Genomic DNA, 8,515 nt, shown 5'->3' on the forward strand with positions numbered 1-8,515 from the left:
GTGCTGGCAAGTACCATTTTGGGATCCTCCCTCTAGCTAATTAATGCCAGGACCTTGCCCTACCCACCAGGCTTTTGGCACCAATACTGGGACAACTCAGGCCAAGCAACTACCTGTGGGGGCCACAGTCCCACCTACCAGCAGGCAGGCTACCTTAATACCCCCAGAGCCCACAGCCACCCCGGTCAAGGCCCTGTCCACTAGAAGGCCCAGGACCTGGCCCCACACACTAGTGCACATGCACTAGACCTGGAATGCCCAGGGCCCTGCAGCCAGAGGTCCCAGGGCCCAAGACAGGATCCAAATCAATAAAATCAGAAATGAAAAAGGAGAAGTTACAACCAACATCACAGAAATATAAAGGAGCTTAAAGAGACTACTACAGATAACTATATTAATAAAAATGGACTACCTAGAAGAAATGGACAAATCCCTAGAAATGTACAATCTCCCAAGCCTGAACCAAGATGAAATAAAAAATATGAACAGACCACTTACAGATAGTGATATTGAATCAGTAATAAAGAAAAACTCCCAACAAACAAAAGTCCAGGACCAGATTCCTTCACAGGTGAATATTACCAAACATTTAGAGAAGACTTAATGCTTATCCTTCTTAAACTATTCCAAAAAATTGCAGAGGAACTTCACTGAACTCATTCTACAAGGCCAGCATCACCCTGATACTGAAACCTGACAAAGATATCACCAAAAAAGAAAATAATAGGCAAGTATCGTGGATGAACATAGATGCAAAAATCCTCAACAAAATATTAGGAAATCAAATCCAACAATACATTAAAAGGATCATACACCATGGCCAAGTGGGATTTATCCCAGGGATGCAAGGATGGTTCAATATCTGCAAATCAGTCAACGTAATACACCATATTAAAAAGCTGAAGAATCAAAATTATATAATCACCTCAATAGATACAGAAAAAGCTTTGACAAACTTCAACATCTATTTATGATAAAATCTCTCCAGAAAGTGGGCATAGAGAGAACATATCTCAATATAATAAAGGCCTATATGACAAACCCACAGCTAACATCATGCTCAATGGTGAAAAGCTGAAAGCACTTCCTCTAAGATCAGGAACAAGTCAGGGATGCCCACTCTTGTCACTTTTATTCAACATAGTTGTGGAAGTCCTAGCCACAGCAATCAGAGAAGAAAAAGAAATAATGCAAATTGGAAAGGAAGAAGTAAAACTCACTGTTTGCTGATGACATCATACTATACATAGAAAACACTAAAGGCACCACCAAAAAACTGCTAGAGCTCATCAATGAATTTGGTAAAGTTGCAGGATACAAAATTAATATACAGAAGTCTGTTGCATTTCTATACACTAACAGTGAACTATCAGAGAAAATTTAAGAAAGCAATCCCATTCACAATAGCATCAAAAAGAATAAAATACCTGCAAATAAAATAGCTAAGGAGGTAAAAGACCTGTACTCAGAAAGCTATAAGATACTGATGAAAGAAACTGAAGACAACACAAACAGATGGAAAGATTTACCATGTTCAGGGACTGGAAGAATGAATATTGTTAGAATGACCATACTACCTAAGGCAATTTACAGACTCAGTGGCATCCCTATTAAAATACCACTGATGTTTATCAAAGAACAAGAAAAAATAATTCTAAAATTTGTATGGAAACACAAAAGACCCCAGATAGTCAAAATTATCTCAAAGAAAAACAGAGCTGGCAGCACCATGCTCCCAGCCTTTAGACTGCAGTACAATGCTACAGTAAGCAAAACAGTATGATACTAGCCCAAAATCAGACACATAGATCAATGGAACAGAATAGAGAGCCAAGAAGTAAACACCAACACTTTTGGTCAATTAATCTGACAAAGTAGGCAAGAATATACGATAGGAAAAGACAGTCTCTTCAATAAATGGTGCTGGGAAAACTGAACAGCTACATGTAAAAGAATGAAACTAGAATATTTTCTCACTCTATATACAAAAGTAAACTCAAAATGGATTAAAGACCTCAATGTAAACCTGGAAACCATAAAACTCTTGGAAGAAATAATAGGCAAACCCTCTTTGATGTAAATTGTAGCAATATTTTTTGGATGTCTCTTAAGGACGAAGGAAACAAAACCAAAATAACCATATGGGACCTAATTAAACTTAAAAGCTTTTGCACAGCAAGGGAAACCCTTGACAAAAGAAAAAAACAAGCTACTGAGTGGGAGAAAATATTTGCAAATGATATGACTAATATCCTTATCCAAAATATATAATATCCAAAACATCCAAATCCAAAACATATAAACAGCTCATATAACTCAACATCAAAGAAACCAACAATGCAACTAAAAAATGGGCAGAGGACCTGAATGGACATTTTCCTAAAGAAGACATACAGATGGCTAACAGGCACACAAAAAGATGCTCAGCATTGCTAATCATCAGAGAAATGCAAACCAAAACCACAATGAGATATCACCTCACACCTGTCAGAATGGCTATCATCAAAAAGACCACAAATAACAAATGTTGGTGAGGATGTGGAGAAAAGGGGACCCTAGTACACTGTTGGGGGGAATGTAAATTGGTGCAGCCACTATGGAAAATGGTATGGAGATTTCTCAAAAAACTGAAAATAGAATCTATCATATGATCCAGAAATCCAAACAAGATGAAAACATTAATTTGAAAAGATACATGCACCCCAGTGTTCATACTAGCATTATTTACAATTGCCAAGATATGGAAGCAACCTAAGTGTCCATCAACAGATGATTGGATAAAGAATCTGTTCTGTATATATATATATATATTTATATTTATATTTATATTTATATTTATATTCTATTGTGTGTATGTGCATCTATCTATCTACTATTACATATATATATGTAATAGAATAGAGTATTACTCAGCCATAAAAAGGGACGAAATTTTGCCATTTGCAACAATGTGGATAGACCTGAAGGTTATTATGCTTAGTGAAATAAATCATACAGAAAAATACATACACTGTATGTTATCACTTATATATGGAATCTGAAATATAAAACAAATGAATGAATTTAACAAAACAGAAAAAGACTTATAGATTTAGAGAACAAACTAGTAGTTATCAGTGAGGAGAGGGAAGAGGGAGGGGCAAGATAGAGGTAGGGGATTAAGAGGTACAAAGTACCATGTATAAAATAAGTAAGCTGCAAGGATATATTGTACAACACAGGGAATGTAGCCAATATTTTATAATAACTTTAAATGGAATATAGTCTATAAAAATTGTGGATCACTGTGTTGTATACCTGAAACTAATGTAATATTGTAAATCAACTATACCTTAATTAAAAAAAGACAAATGTGGTACTGGCATAAGAATAGACATATAGATCAATGAAACAGAGTTGCAAGTCCAGAAATAAACACATACATTTATGATCAACTGATTTTTTTGGTCATTTAAGATAAATTCTATTACATGAAGATTAAACTTCTGTTATGAGGAGATTCATACAAGATTAAAGGCCTTTTCCCAATGAATCTGAGTAAATGAATTTTACTGAATGTATCTTCTAGAGTGCTTTTGCTGCAGGTTGCTTCAAAAAAGAGTGAAATCATTTTGAATGTTAGAATTAAAACAATTTGCTAATTTATTGGTCCTATGACTCCTTTTATGTAATTAAGAATTCTTATGAAATAATATATTTATGTGCTTGGAAACACTCTCAAACTCCATTTTGTCTTGAACCTTATAACCTCTTCTACCCATCACACATTCTTTTTTTAAAAACTATTTTTAAAAATTGATGTATAGTTGACTTACAGTGTTACACTGGTTTCAAGTGTACAACATAGTGATTTGATATTTTTATACATTACAAAATGATCACCACATGGTTAACTGATTTTTGACAAGGGTGCAGGACAATCGATGGGGGGAAACTAGTCTTTTCAACAAATGGTGCTGAGAAAACTGGGTATTCATATGCAAAAGAGTGAAATTGGACTCCTATGTCATACCATATAAAAAATTAACTCAAGGTGGATCAATGACCTAAATGCTATAAAACTCTTAGAAAAAAAACAGAGATGTAAATCTTTAAGACCATGGATTAAACAACAGTTTAATAGATATAACTTAAAGGGGTGGGATAGGGAGGGTGGGAGGGAGGCTGAAGAGGGAGGGGATATGGGGATATATGTATACATATATAGCCGATTCACTTTGTTATACAGCAGAAACTAACACAACACTGTAAAGCAATTATACTCCAATAAAGATGTAAAAACAAAACAAAACAAAACAGTTTAATAGATATAATGCCTAAAGCAAAGGCAGCCAAAGTAAAAATAGATAAGTTGGGCTTCATCAAAGCTGAAGTCTTTTGTTCTTCAAAGGACACTGTCAAAGTGAAAAGACAACCCAAATAATGGGAGGAAATATTTGCAAATCATATATCTGATAAAGGCCCAGTATCTGGAATATATAAAGAGCACTAACAATTCAACAACTAAAAGACAAATATCCCAATTTAAAAATGGGCAAAGGATTTGAATACTTTCTCCAAAGAAGATGTATAAATAGCCAATAAGTACATGAAAAGATGCTCAACATTATTCGTCATTAGGAAAATACAAATCAAAACTACAAAGTGATACCACTGTGAAGAGATACCACTTCACAGCCATTAAGATGGCTATAATCAAAATGACAGATGATTACATGTGTTGGCAAGGATATGGAGAAATCAGAATTCTCATGCATTGCTGATTGGAATGTAAACGGATGCTGCCATTTTGGGAAAGAGTTTGGCTTTCCTTCAAAAAATTAAACATAGAGTTACTATTATATGACCTAGCAACTTCACTTCTAGGTATGTACTCAAGATAATTAAAAACATTGTCCACACAAAAACGTGTACATGGATGTTTATAGGAGCATTTTTTGTAATAGCCAACATGTGTGGAAACCTCCAAATGTCCATCTACTCATGAATGAGTAAAAAAATGTGGCATATCCATACAATGGAATATTATTCAACTATAAAAAGGAATGAAGTACTGATAGATGCTACAGCATGGATAAACCTTGAAAACATTATGCTAAGTGAAAGAAGCCAGACACTAAAGGCATCTATCCTATGATTCCATTTCTATGAAATATCCATAATATACAGATCCATAGAGATAGAAAGTGATTGCCAGGGACCTGGGCAACAAGGAGAATGGAAAGTGACTGCTACTTGGTTTGGGTTTTCTCTTTGAGGTGATGGAAATGTTCTGGAATTAGATCATGGTGACAGTCTCAAAATCTTGTGAATACTAAAATACTAAAAACCACTGAATTGAATTTTATGGTATGTGAATTATACCTCAGTAAATTCTTTTATTTATATACTATTCTGTGAAGGCAAGTTGGGGTAGTAGAAAGAATGAGACAGAACTTTAGTATTAGATCCTGTTTAGAAACCTGGCTTTAGGAGAGTTTTAATCTATCTGAGCTTTAGTCTCCACTGCTGAAAATTGAGGCATTAATACCAATCTTACATATTTTTATGTACATTAAATGAGAAATATATGTAAACTGTTTTGGGGGATGGGGTGGGTCTGACAGATAGTAGGTGTATAACGCATGGTAATTTATTTCCTTCCTTCTTTCCTTCCTCTGTCCCTCCCTCCTTTCCTTCTTTCCTTTCTTCCTTCATACTGGATTAAGGCACTGGATCAGGAGAAAAAAAAATATAGGAGTCCTGCTATTATATGGAGACAATAGTCTAACCTTCCCTGTGAATTGGGGCAGAAGACTGGGGGGATGGGGGACAACTCAGAGGGGAAAACTCTGATTTAAGCAGAAGTCTTCCATTTATTCATTGCAATGTGGAGCTCAGCCCAAGAGAGGGTCTGTAGGAAGTCATCAACTTTGCCTCTAGGAAGGAGGGAGCTATTAGCTACAGGGATAGCTGTTGACAAAACAAAGTTGTTCTTTGATTCCAGCCAGAAATGACTTTATTTTTCTTCAGGACAGGGAACACAAGAAAACTAGTTTTTAAAAAATGCACTCCTTTGGGCTTCCCTCTCCTCCACCCCTTTCTCTGAAATTTTGGACTCTATTTCCTGGAAATGCACACTTTGAAAAAACTCCATAGGTGATTCTAGAACAGTGCTTTTTAAAACTTTAACGTGTATTCAAATCACCTGGTGCATTTTGCTAACATGCAGTTTCTGATTCGATCGGTCTGGTGTGGGACCTGAGGCCCCTCATTTCTAACAGTCTCCCAGGTAATGCCAAGATGCTGCTGATCCATGGACCACACCTTGAATAGCAAAGGTTTAGCAGCTGATCTGCATAAAACAGATTGAAGCTGAATGTTAGACTAATTGTTAAAGTTGAAAAAGCTGGGTTCTATGACTGTACCGTGCACCCCGAACTTTCCAGTCCGCCTAGAGCTTATCTGCTGAAACTCTTCATGCTGTAGAAAGTGTGGTGGGCACTTCAATACCTGGTTGCTTTCTCTGGGAAGGAGAGCTGTCAGAGAGGAGAGGGCAGCTGCTCTTCTAAGGTCAAAGTCTGAGAGGAGGTCCCCTGAAATTCACCAGAAGCAACCCCTGGCGACTGCAGGGATCATCAGCCTGAGGTGCTTCGGGGTTCTTGATCCAGTGTCCTGGGTATGTCAAAGGTGTTTGGGATGCAACATGGGCATCATGGGGGAAAGAGCGCAGGCTTTAGAGTCAGAGAGGCCTCAGACCTCATCGTAACCTTGGATTGTACTTCACTTACGAATAAGAGAACTATCTGAGCCACAGTTCTCTTATGCATATAATGGAGAAAATAATACCAGCTTGACACAGCAGGACTGTGTCAAGCTTTAAGCGATAATGTGCCTGCCACAGTCAGTGCTCTGTAAGGAGTGGTTCTTAGCCACTGATGGCAGGTCACAGTGCAAATCTAAGAGGAAGGGCCACCAGGGAGAGGGTTGATCAACGTTCACTTGTCTTCATGGAATGAGAGAAATGAGAGTAAGATGGTGAGATTTTAAAAGAGAACACAGGCTTCCCTGGCGGTGCAGTGGTTGAGAGTCCGCCTGCCGATGCAGGGGACACGGGTTCGTGCCCCGGTCCGGGAAGATCCCACATGCTGCGGAGCAGCTGGGCCCGTGAGCCATGGCCGCTGAGCCTGCGCGTCCGGAGCCTGTGCTCCGCAACGGGAGAAGCCACAACAGTGAGAGGCCCGCGTACCGCAGAAAACAAAAACAAAAACAAAACTCACACAAAAAACACAAAAATTTATTTAATTTAAAGGTCTGCCTTTTATTCCGACATTACAGCTTTTTGACATTTTATTATTAAAATGTCCTTTTTCTTAAATGAAAATACCGTCCTCGTAGATTGTAGATAGTAGAACCCCCTCCCACTCATCTGTTTATTTTTAAAATGTCCTTATTTGGTAAAGTAAGAAATAAGTTGGCTTTATTTGGAAAGATTAGCACCCTATCTAGGTCCCTGAAATCCAAAGTCTGGAAACCAGGGTCTGTGAAGACTTTGCCTCATATCTTCCCCAAATGCCTTGTGGAAAGAAGCTGGGATTGCTGGCTTTTAAGTAGGGACTGGAAAGCTGTCTCAGGGTGAGTGTCAAAGAACTCTTCCTCATTGAGTGCGAGGTTGAAGCTTTTAATGGATTCCAACGTTAGAATCCACAGTCCCCCCAAACTGAAAATTGGTTTCATTCATTTTTGAGGGCACTTTGTGGTCTGGTTTGGTGGGTGAAGAAGTGAAATGAGACAAGAAGAGAAGTCCAGGCTCAATGCTCCCCAACCCCCAGCAGAAAAGGGACTCGAAACTGCATCCCAGGCAGAGGAAGGAGGAAGGTTTGGACACCCTTTTCATGTGGCCGGCCAGCATGCATTTGAAACCATGCCCCACGGCGTTAACAGAAACTGGTGACTAACAGAAATATTTGAGCTTATCTTACAGAACAGCAGGTAAGGGAATACTTGTTAAAACCCCTCTCCGCTTATAGCCTGCCCTCTCTGAGCAAAGCGTAAGAGCAAGCTCGCCTTAATTATTTTGTTGCCGATTGCATACCCTTGAAGCTTCACGTAGCCTAGGAATTTGGAGTCAACTCTTGTCCAGTTCGAGTCAGCTAAGACTAGTTGGGACCACTGACCCTAAAACTGAACCTGGGTAGAACACAGATTACCTCACCTTTTCCCTACTTCCAGTCATCTTTCCTCATGCCTAAGACCACTCTGCTTCTTTATCCTGTAAACGTTTCAAGCCCCTCGCCTTTGGCGAGGCAGATCTGAGAGTCCTTCTCCCATCTCCTCATTTGGCTGCCTCGTGAATAAACCCTTTCTTTGTTACAAACCTCAGCATTTCAGCATTTAGCTTGCTGCACATTGTGCACATGCACCTGGTTTGGTGACTGGTTTCTCCCTGGAGAGGCAAGAGCTCTGCCTGAGAGGAGGTGCATTGCAAGGTGCTTGGAGAGAGTTTAGCCAGCCTTGGTCAATAACCTCTGGAAAC

This window comes from Stenella coeruleoalba (assembly GCF_951394435.1).
Source record: "Stenella coeruleoalba genome assembly, chromosome: 8".
NCBI classification, from domain to species: Eukaryota; Metazoa; Chordata; class Mammalia; order Artiodactyla; family Delphinidae; genus Stenella; species Stenella coeruleoalba.